At 35.6% G+C, this 11,351-nt stretch overlaps 1 long non-coding RNA gene across 1 annotated transcript; it reads right to left on the reverse strand.

The window, feature by feature from the left end:
* Nucleotides 1–4,813: 4,813 nt before the first annotated feature.
* LOC135156102 (uncharacterized) lies at nucleotides 4,814–10,147 on the reverse strand. The gene is made up of 3 exons (XR_010295209.1): nucleotides 9,960–10,147; nucleotides 6,940–6,993; nucleotides 4,814–5,503 (listed from the first exon to the last, which is right to left on the reverse strand). It is a non-coding gene; the product is annotated as an uncharacterized LOC135156102 (long non-coding RNA).
* Between the last annotated feature and the right edge of the window lie 1,204 nt (nucleotides 10,148–11,351).

Genomic DNA, 11,351 nt, shown 5'->3' on the forward strand with positions numbered 1-11,351 from the left:
CTTCTTCCACAAAAAGATTAGTATTCGCTTAGTGGCTATACACCAATGTGCATTTCTTATATTCATTAAAATTGTGAAAAATATTCAACATCATGACCAGTTGACTTTTGAGCTCTCCCTCCCCCTCTTTTTTTTTTCTCTCTCTCTCCCTCTCCATCTCTTAGCCTCACTCCCATACCTCCTATCTCTTTATCTCCATCTGCTATTAATGCAGTTTCCGATTTTTAAAAAACAATTTTGCTGAACTATCATGACGGAACTGACTACATATAGGGGTAGGACCTATTTTTTATTTATAAATCACAGCTTGGAACTATTGCCAAATAACTTGTGAATTACATATACAAAAGTTTATAAATAATTATATATATATATATATATATAAAATATATATCTCTTTATCTCCCTTTGTTATTAACATAAATGCAGTTTCCGATTTATATATATATATATATATATATATATATATATATACATGTATATTGGAGCATCGAATAATATGTCATACTCTATAGGAAGCCCATTTTACATTCAGATTACTGGAGCTTCCACGGATAGTTTTTTTTTCACACCCTCATAATTCGATATCACTCAATGTGATACCCTTTTTCGTTCTTTCCTTTTTTTTCTTCTTCTTCTCCCCCCCCCCCCTCCCCCCCCCCCCCCCCCCTCTTAAAAAAAGACTTCTCGTGATTTTGATATACCCCTAACGGGGTACGCACTTTACACGTTATAGTGATAATGGTAATATTAATGCGTTGCCTACTGATATTAGACTGATCTCTTGCATCTTCCTGAACGTCTATCGATTTATCAAGAGCGCCCTCTTCGTTGCTGGACGCACTGGTGAGGATCATCCTCATAGCGACCAGAAGAAGCACAACAATCGTGAGTTTTGATGCCATGTTTTATCTGGTGACAAATAAAGGGTAGGTACTTGATAAAAACAAATCACAATCAAACTCTATATGACAATATCATTATCAAGCGCTTGCTTATAAGATATGTGGGCACAGGTCATGTGGACAGTGACAACTTCCCCCCCCCCTCCCCGACTTAAATACAACACTCTAGCGGGTTCCATGACTTTTGCTCCGCATCCGGCGACAATTATTGCCCCGCTGTAAATTTTATACACTGTCGGAATTACCAACTTGAATGCTTGATTAACACTGTACCCTGAAGTGCTGTGGCATAAACCTTGACACCTGGGATGAATTAGCTGAGGACCGTTCTGTCGTTAAATTGCCAATTCGTCTACTGCCAACTCGTCCACTCTCCACATGGTCTACTTAATTCATTTAGTCTAATGTCATTCCGTCCATCAACATTTCGTCTAACAACCATTTGGTCCAATCATCACTTCGTCTAATCACCGTTTCGTCTATGACCATTTTATCTCATAACCAGTTGGTCTAGTATCCATTTCATTTTCATTCATTTTTGCACAATTTAACGCTTAGTCCAATTAGACCAAATGGTATATGGACTAAAATGCTATTGGATCAACTGGTTATTAGACAGAATGGCATTAGTCTAAATGAAAGTAGACCATGTGGTGAGTGGACGAGCTGATGGTAGACCAAATAATAGTAGATGAGTTGGCAATTGGACTTTTTCGGGCGAAGATTGGTTTATTTAGCCATCTTCGAACCCACAGGAATTTTTGAAGTTGTGGTCGTCTTCGCTATAGCGAAGTACGAACATCATCATCCTCATACCCTATCTTAAACATAACCCTAAACCTAACATAAAACCCTATTGCAATCCTAACCCTATTATCTTAGACGCAATTGTCGCCGGAGCAAATGTCTTGTCACCCTACAGCAGCACTTTTCATCCTATAAAGGTCGAAAAAAAAAAGCAAAAATTCACACTTTTGTACTCGTCTACTTCAGAATATATCTCTTTGCACCCTAATATTTGCACCGATTAGGTGCATACACATGAGGGACCAAAAAGGTGTAATCATGTTTTATAAAGACACACTTTGGGGTGCAATCATAGATAAATGGATGTACCCCTTGCAAAATTATAATGAAAATCACTTACCTCTTCAAGTGTTTTCAGATCTAAGAGAATTATCTACGTCTGCAGTGCATGGATGTTCTCTTCAAATGACGTCTATGTTAGACGACTGCACAAGTTACAATTCTTTATTCATTTTAAGGACAACCCGTATCTTTATCTCATCATTATACGGTATAACCACATTAATTTCGTTTTGAGACGTATTATGAAAAAGACGGTCCTTGGATATCTTGTGTCATTTACATAAAAATTATGTTTCCTTGTGGTGTTATTCTGTGAAGACTATTTTCTTTTATATCATTTCTCAACTAAGAATCACTCTCAGAACTTCGATATTGTTTTATGTTATTTCATTTGAAGACGTATTATCAATAACCACATTCATTTAATTTTTGAGCCGTAATATGTATGACAAAGTTTAAGCCTTTGAAAAACATACCTTCATGTCTTCTGTCATTTACATAAAACTCACGTTTTTCATTTTTTGACGTGTTATCCGGTGAAACTTATTGTTTTTTTTTTTTACTTTTCTCAACTAAGAATCACTCTCATAACTCAAATATTGTTTTATTTGATTTCATTTGAAGTCGCATTATCAATAACCATATGGCATCAAGTGCTGGTTCGGGGTAATCTACTTTATGAATTTAAATTAAAAGGAAATTGTACGCGATGCTACAGAAACAAACACACAATATAACCATAGAGCGATATCAATACAAGGGGAGAAGAATGACAAACTCGGAAAGAAGATATAAAAGAAAAAGAAAGAAAGAAAGAAAGAGACAAATGATTTCACTGGGCAAAGGAAAATGCAGAGTTGGACAGTCGAAAATAATGAGGAGTATAAACTGGTCAGTATAACATTTCAACCTCCCCGGACATACAATAGGCCTACACATTAACATATCTGCCATCGAAGAAATAAAAACAAGAAACACGACACGATCATGAGGAGGGAATCTCATTGGATGCACAAACTCATAACAATAAGACCACGTGGTACAAATTAACGACCCTCTTCACCCTCTAATAAACTCATCCCTCACACCTGACCCCTCTTCACGATTAAGATTAACACTTAATCTTAGCAACGACCTTACGGTAATAAGCCATTCGTACTAGTAGTTTTTTTCTGCACATGATCAGAAGATTCTGCGCATGATCATAAAAAGGTCATTGTCATTGGCACTAAAGTGACATGGTGGTTTAATATTTTCTGAGATAAGCACCAACTTTGATGTCTTGATCATTCATTTATTCGTTTGAATTGTATTTTTCATTAGATCCACAATAAACTACAATACGTCCACTAGCGACTGGTATTTCACAGTTGGCCAAGTACATTATTATAACAACATGCAAGGCCTAATGCATTCAAAGTAGAAATGCAACAAATACCTTCATAGAAAGGTCATTGGCATGCTATTCTAGTCACCTGGTCTATTAATTTTCTTCACCCTGCTATGCAAGGCATGCTTACATGCTTTGAAATCTGCCTATCATAATCAAAGAAATGAAAGGTCATTTGACCCAAACTGCCCATGAAGTAACTACAAATGGTGTACAGACCAGTTCGAAGTTAGCTCTATTGAGTTCTTCAAAGCCAAACTCAAGGTATATCTATTCTCGTCATATTTCAAATAACAACCCCCCCCCCCATCTGTGTAATAATTCCCTCTGTGCCTCTGAATAGGAAACTAGATAGAAGGAGCACTCTAAATGATATACTTATTACTATTGTTTTTTATTATATTTTCCTCAAAACAATGCTTGTTTTCTTTATACATTTGTATTGTATTGTATTGCATATGTTATTTTTAATAGTATATCTTTTTATAATGTTTACTATATAATTTATTACACATTATTACATTTGGTTTAGATCCTGATGAAGGGCATGTGCCCGAAAGCTTGAAGACTGGTACTGATCTTGCTACTGCCCTCTCCATACTCTTGATCTCAAATGTAATTATGCAGGAGCCTCGTTTGCGTACACCACCAAGATTGATCATATGCAAATATATATATATATCCATATATATATATATATATATATATATATATATATATATATATATATATATATATATATATATATATATATATATATATATGTATATGAAAAACCACCCGGTGTGAAAAGAAAAAAAAACAATATATATATATATATATATACACTCATATATAAATATATATATATGTATATTTTTTTTCTCCTTGATCTCACCAGACAACATAATTTATGTATCACTTTCTTTCTCTTAATTCATTCTCATTCACATGGATATTATTTTTCTACCCCCTGCTCCCCCACCCCTTTCTCTCTCCCTCCCTCTCTAATTTTTTCTCTCTTTCACTCTTCCCTTCTCTTTTTCTCATCCTCCCATCCATTCTCCTACTTTCTTTCCATCTTTTCTCCTTCCGTCTCTCGCTATAATAATCCACCTTAAAAAAAACACGTCATATTAATGAAAATACAGGAGAAAAGAGAGAAACAACGTAACATAACAAAACAACATTTCAGTCTAGCATGCAATATAAGAGCCAAGAACCTTCAACAGTTTCGTTAATTCCTTCGTTTATTTTTTAAGAATCACACGAAATCAATGAGCCAGCAGAACTGGGGCACTTATCTATGTATACATAATCATAGGAACCTCCCCCTACCCCCCTTCCCCCCAAAAAAAAATTAAATCAAAACGAAATGGTGTCTGGGGTCGTTGTTTTTGTTTTTTTTATGTTGTTCGCGGGTGGCAGGTAAAGGTAATGCGTGTATGATTAATGTCAACTTACCAAGATCACAGAAAGTGCATTTGCATACTATCAAAGCGTTTTAGATCATCTTCACATTATTTTCTGGATTTTATTGCCAAGTAATTCAATTCAATTTTATTCTCCTAAATATTTTATTTGACCTTCTCATTTTATGTGAGTAACATATAGAGCACCAATTTGAATAAATTACTAATTTCTTACTTATAAAGTACACTCGGAAAAAGGTTTAGTAAAATATAAGTAATGTGTTTGTGTGACCGACCCTCATATTGCTCGGAATAGACCAATATAATACAAGATCCTAACCAACTATGTGTGCATTCTCACCCAATATATATATATAAATATATATTTTTATATGAGAGAAATATATATTTACCAACAGTGTGTTGGTAATACATTGGTTATTTTGGCCAATCCTTAAAAAAATCAGTCTAGAGATGCAAAACACCTTCATTCATGCATTTTTACAGCTACCAGTTAGTACACTGGATCTATCCAATGTTGTAAGGATATACCAAATATATGCATGTACTTGTTTTTGTTTATCATTGAGTGATTAATGTTGAAGAGGTTGACCAAGGTATTGCATTTCCAGTAGATGGGTAGCATGTGTGTATTTTATCACTCCAAGTCTGATGCTCAGTCTGTGTTCCTCTTTATTTCCATCTCGGGAATGGAACCGGTCCGCTAACTGCAATTCAAAATATCGATAGATATAATGCAATCAATGTTAACATTATTCACCTTACTGAGTTTGATTAGTATGCTCAACCTTAGACAGGTACTCGAAGAATAAGGCCGTACCCCCCAAAAAAAAGAAGAAAAAAAAGAAAAATCGGAGAGGGTAGGACGCGTAATTTTTTTTTCGAAGACACTCAAAATCGAGGGATAGAAGCGACCGAGCTCGTAATTGATTTTGTTTTTATTTTGAGTAAAAAAATGTAAGTTTCAAAATTTCGTGGGGGCATCTGCCCCCGCTGCTTACGGCGATGCCCTTGAAAACTACAAGACATTAGGGCCTACCCGAGATATATGCATGCATTATTACTGACAGAAAACTTCCCTTAAATGCAGAATGTTAGTAACTTCACCCACTATTCAAAAGCCACGTCACCCTTCTAGTTACTGTATTATACTTTTGCAACCATTTGGGTCTGACGAGAATTGTCTGAGGTTTACAGAGCAAGTGATTATTTATACATCAATATATTCATGATACAAAATTCATGCCTGAATAAACAAATCACTATATATACCAATAATCATTCTTCGGGTAGGCACGACTCTCCGTGTGTAAATAAAGCAAATTAAATCCGACAGCTTTTACTGAAGTTAAGTCTGTCTGGTTAAGGCAAACAAACATTTGGAGGCCAACGATTAGTGATTTATTTTACATCATCTAGAAGGAATAAAACTTTTTTTTTACATAGGTAGAGGGACATTTTGTAATATAGGATTATGATAAAACCACAGAGAGCAAAACCATCGGCAGACAATATAATTACGATGCAGATCATTATTTTGTGCAATTATGTTTTTAAAATATAATGAAACCCCCAATCTCTCTTATTCTACACACAAAATCATGATAATGTTTGTCTGGGCTCCAATAAGCGATCAGATAGTACAAGTAGATGTTCGAGGGAAACTTTTTTTTTTATTATTGAAAATGAAATCAGAGGTAAGCGAGATTCGGAATTTGTACTACGCTATATAGACTTTCTTATTGAGAATACCAGGTAGCACCCTTTCAATAAATAGCTTATCAGTGCTATTTTATAACGTTTACCCTTTGGATTAAAAAAAATGTCCATAAAAACGTTTTAAAAAATCCTGCAGCATAATACTCTGTTGCAATTAGAATGCAAACTGTAATTCGCTAATGCTAAATGTGTGTAGTTTTACCCAAGTTACTCCAATACCTAAGAGTTCTCTTGGTGAATGCTTTCCCAAAATAATATGTAACCAAAAATTACGAAGATAATAAGTGTTCTCATTTCTCTTACAAATGCAAACTGTACAAGGGACCCCTCTGTCTTTTTCGATGACCCCCTCCCATTCCTCATTATATTCTTATCAAGTTAAAACCCATGTATAGTTTTCAATAGATAGAAGTAGTTAACTCACCGCGATCTCGACAACGTTCTTCGTCATTAATTTCATTCATGCAGTGTTCGTATCCTGATTAAGCAAAAGACACATCACAAGAAAATATCATATCGAAAACGTATTCTTTATTTTTTAACGGTTTTCTGATTCGTACTCATGGATCAACTGCTCATGACAATCAGTGGCGTACCTAGGATTGTCCACAGGGGGGGCAAAATCGGCCGCCAAAAAAAAAAAAAAAAAAAGTTCTTCAATAAAAAAATATAGGTTTTCGTACCAGAAAAAAATTTGACAAGCAAAAAAAAAAAAAAAAAAAAAAAAAAAAAGGTCTTCAAGCTCGTCCGGGGGGGCAGGTATATGTCTTTTGTATGGGTTGTTGCTCGTCAGGGGGGGGGGGGCAGAGTGCCCCCCTGCCCCCCCCCCCCCCCGTAGGTACGCTAGCGATGACAATGCATCTGCAGTGTACATAAACTTGCCAAACGTGTAGGATACCTTCTAGGCCCCGTCTTACAAAGAGTTACGATCGATCCAATCAATCGTAACTCTATGGAAATCCATCCATGTCATATTTTTTCTATAGGAAATTTGCCAAATGTCCTTTGTAAACAAAGTAGAACACACCAAATTGTCAAGAAATCAATGAATTTATGGATAGACATTTATATCTAGATTTTTTTTAAACAAACAGGCATTTTATAAGTTGACTTTGCTGGCTTTCCATAGTTGCGATTGATTGGATCAATGGCAACTCTTTGTAAGACGGGTCCCAGGTCATTATGTTCCCTGACCAGAAGCTTTTTTGGATCGGAAACGGACAGTCATTCTGGGGCCCGTTTCTCAACACATGGACAAGTTAGTCATATCTTTATCCACCAACCACGGAGTTAGTTCCAATCTTACTAAACCTGTTTCTCGAAAGGTTTCCTAACTAGAATACCTTGATATCGATACTATCGGTAGAAAGTGCAGACGAGACGTAGCCTTAGTCACAAAATAGCATAATAGTCAAAAAGAAAAATTATGACAAAATTGCAAATGTTGTGATAAATTGGGAAATAAATCTTTTCAAAATAATAGCACAGGTGAATTATGCATCATACATACTTAGACCATGAAGACTTGAGCATTCAATTGCAGAGAAAATTAAATTATGAATAATTCATTTCATGACTAAAAAATCACTGGTGGACGTTGAGATTGGGTACCCCCGGGATATCCAATTTTAATAGTTTACGAAAGTAAACCATAACGGTTTTCTTTGTAAAATGATGATAATTATGCGGTCTTTTACGATTCCGAACGTCATCAAAATATAGTTCAACGAAACATTTTTAACCATTGATACCGAAACATACGATATTTGACAAATTATATGCATAAATTAGACATAGAATTTATCCAACTGTTAATAGGGGTCTGAAAACAACAAATACGAGTTCAGTTATGGATGGCCTGACGTGGTAGAATATTTATCGATTAAATCATTTTACTATTTCAAAATGAATGGTTTTGTGGCGTTTTACCAATAGTTTTTATAGTTTCTTTGTATTACAATTATCATTGAATGCATTAACCCACTTGTTTTGTGATGTAATTTCAACCTCTATGATTTATTACGTAAGATTATAATTTTAAAATTTCTATGCGCTTTTGCATGTCATAGTCTACCCACGTGATGCCACTACGTCATTAAGAAAGAAGTTATGACAGGTTCGGAGCTGTCATAAATATTTAGTGAGGTTGTTGTACCCGATCTTGGTAAAGAGGGCTTCGTGAAACGGTTAGCGGACAAGTAGCTCACTATCTCCGATTTAGTCAAGAAGTTAGACTTATGACGGTGTTGAGAAACGGGCCCCAGGTTCGGCAGGTTTGGTGAAGTGATAGAACTTGAGTGGGAGATCTTAAGCCGCTCAGTATATACATCGTTCAACAAACTGTAAAGACTTCCGATCGGGGTACAAAGGTATGACACCGTGGACACGAAAGTATCCTTTACTCCAGCAGATAGGTTCATGCACACCATGCACACTGTGGATACATTATGTAGAACAGTTGATGCACTGGCGGATCCAGGGGGGCACAGACGGCCCATGCCCCCCCCCCCCCTTTGAGAGGCACAATTAAAAATTGTAATGTAAAAATGCCGTTAAAACAGAAGTGTGCCCCATCCCCCCCTTGAAAGTGAAGACTTTTTGCTTGTCAATTTTTTTCATGGACGAAATACCCTTAATTTTAGTTAAAACCTTTTTTTCTCGTCAAAATTTTCCTCGGGAAATGTGCCCCCCCCCTTCCAAAAATCCTGGATCCGCCCCTGAATTGATGCTATCATTGAAACACTAACTACATGTAAAATGACAAAGAATGTAAAAAAAAAAGCTAATAATAAAAACATGTATAACACTGCAGCGATTGAAGCTAGTAATCAGAACAGGCTGTAAGACAGTATTGAAATGCTTAAAGTGAGCTATTAGATATAAAATGGCTTTAATCTTGAAGGGAAAAAATGTATCAGTGAGGAAACAAATGTTCACAAAATAGGCCTACGCGATTTGCACGTAGGTATAGGAGGTGAAAGAAAATGACCTGTGAAGTACACTGATTACAAATAAACCAAGACATCTCAGAAATGGTTAAAACTGTGTAGCATAGAATGTAAAAACCAAAACGATTAAGAAGAGAATGATGATGACAGTGTTCAGGGGCGTACAGAGGGCGGGGGTTGGGGCTCTTGCATCCCCCCCCCCAAAAAAAAAAACACGGAAAGAGAGAAGGGCGAAATGTGATATTATTTTCTGAATATTATTACAAAATCTGTCACAAAATTGTATTTGTGTAATAAAATTAATGTCAAAATTTTGCTCGCTCGCTTCGCTCACAACTTTTAATAAATTTCACGCCATACACGACACCTAGCCCCCTCAAAATGTTTGATTCGTTACGCCAATCAGTGCATGACTACGCTTTGCTGATTAAATGTACATTTCTGAAATTATTCGGAGTAAATAATTTCATTCTAAAAACATATGTGAGATACCTACTGGTTGGATAATCTTGAATGTCAATCGAAGTATCCAGATCGCCCTCTGTGTTATCTTCACTGGTAACTGTACCGGACGTGGCGATCACGAGAGCGGCAAGAAATAGCGCAACGATGGTAAATTTTGCCGCCATATTTTACCTGATAAACAAATATATTTCGACAACATAAAAGAATAATAAACATATAATTATCAACATAATGCTATTAGGCAATACATCCTACCTAATTTTAATGACAAAAAAGGCATCCGTCGCTTAGTTCACTTTGTCAAATTAACTTTTTTTTGTTTTTAAATTGATCTAAATGTGTTTTACAGGCAGATTTGACATTGGCCAACAGTACAGGCTGAATACAAGTGGGTCAATTAACAATCAGATTACAGGGTAAATTACATGGAAGAACATCGTATAGAATTATAGGGCTCAATGGCAGAAAGGCATCAATAATGATCAACTTGCAAGATATACATGTATGAGCAGAGAGAGAGAGAGAGAGAGAGAGAGTAAGGTGTAGATATAAACGTGGAATGTAGAATGACAAAGTGAGCACAAATTCTATGATGCACCTTGGTTCCAACCCTGGCAGCTCCCACTTTCGGGATACAGTATTATCTTGCACCGTTTCGCGCCTATTATTGTGAACAAAATTCAACAAAATGCACCCTTATTCTCTGGGCCTTGTTTTCATCCGGCAAAGCTACACACTAAAGGGGAAAACTCGGCACAAAAAAGGGCCAAAAACTAGTTTAAAAAGTCCGAATGTCCCTATTGAAGGGTGTAAAATTGCATTTCTTTTTCTTATATCCCAATACTCCTGCACCGTTCTTGATATGCGATGCAATTTTTTGACATTGGAAAAATATATATATATATATATGTGTTTTTGCAATTTCAACACCTCCAAATGTTAGTGATAGAACAAAATAATATGTCTTATCAGTATGTGGAAAACCTGCATAAAATAAGAAACAATTACCTATTGAAGTTTTTTCTGAGAGAATTATCTACGTCTGCAGTGCACGAATGTTCTCTTCAAATGACGTCTATGTTAGACGACTGCCGATGTCACAAGTCTTTATTCATTTTAAGGACAACCTGTATATATCTATATCTCATGAGTATACGATATAACCACATTCATTTCATTTTTAACCGTAAAATATATGAAAAAGATTCTTTGGAAAAGACGTACCTTGGATATCTTGTGTCATTTACATAAAAATCATTTCCTTGTGATGTTATTCTGTGAAGATCATTTTCTTTTATATAATTTCCCCCAAAATCACTCTCAGAACTTAAACATTGTTCTATTGTATTGCATCTGAAGATGTATTATCAATAACCACATTTATTTATTTTTAGCCGTAAAATGAGAGGTATACATATACAAT

Source organism: Lytechinus pictus, chromosome 12 (assembly GCF_037042905.1).
Source record: "Lytechinus pictus isolate F3 Inbred chromosome 12, Lp3.0, whole genome shotgun sequence".
In the NCBI taxonomy this organism is placed as follows: domain Eukaryota; kingdom Metazoa; phylum Echinodermata; class Echinoidea; order Temnopleuroida; family Toxopneustidae; genus Lytechinus; species Lytechinus pictus.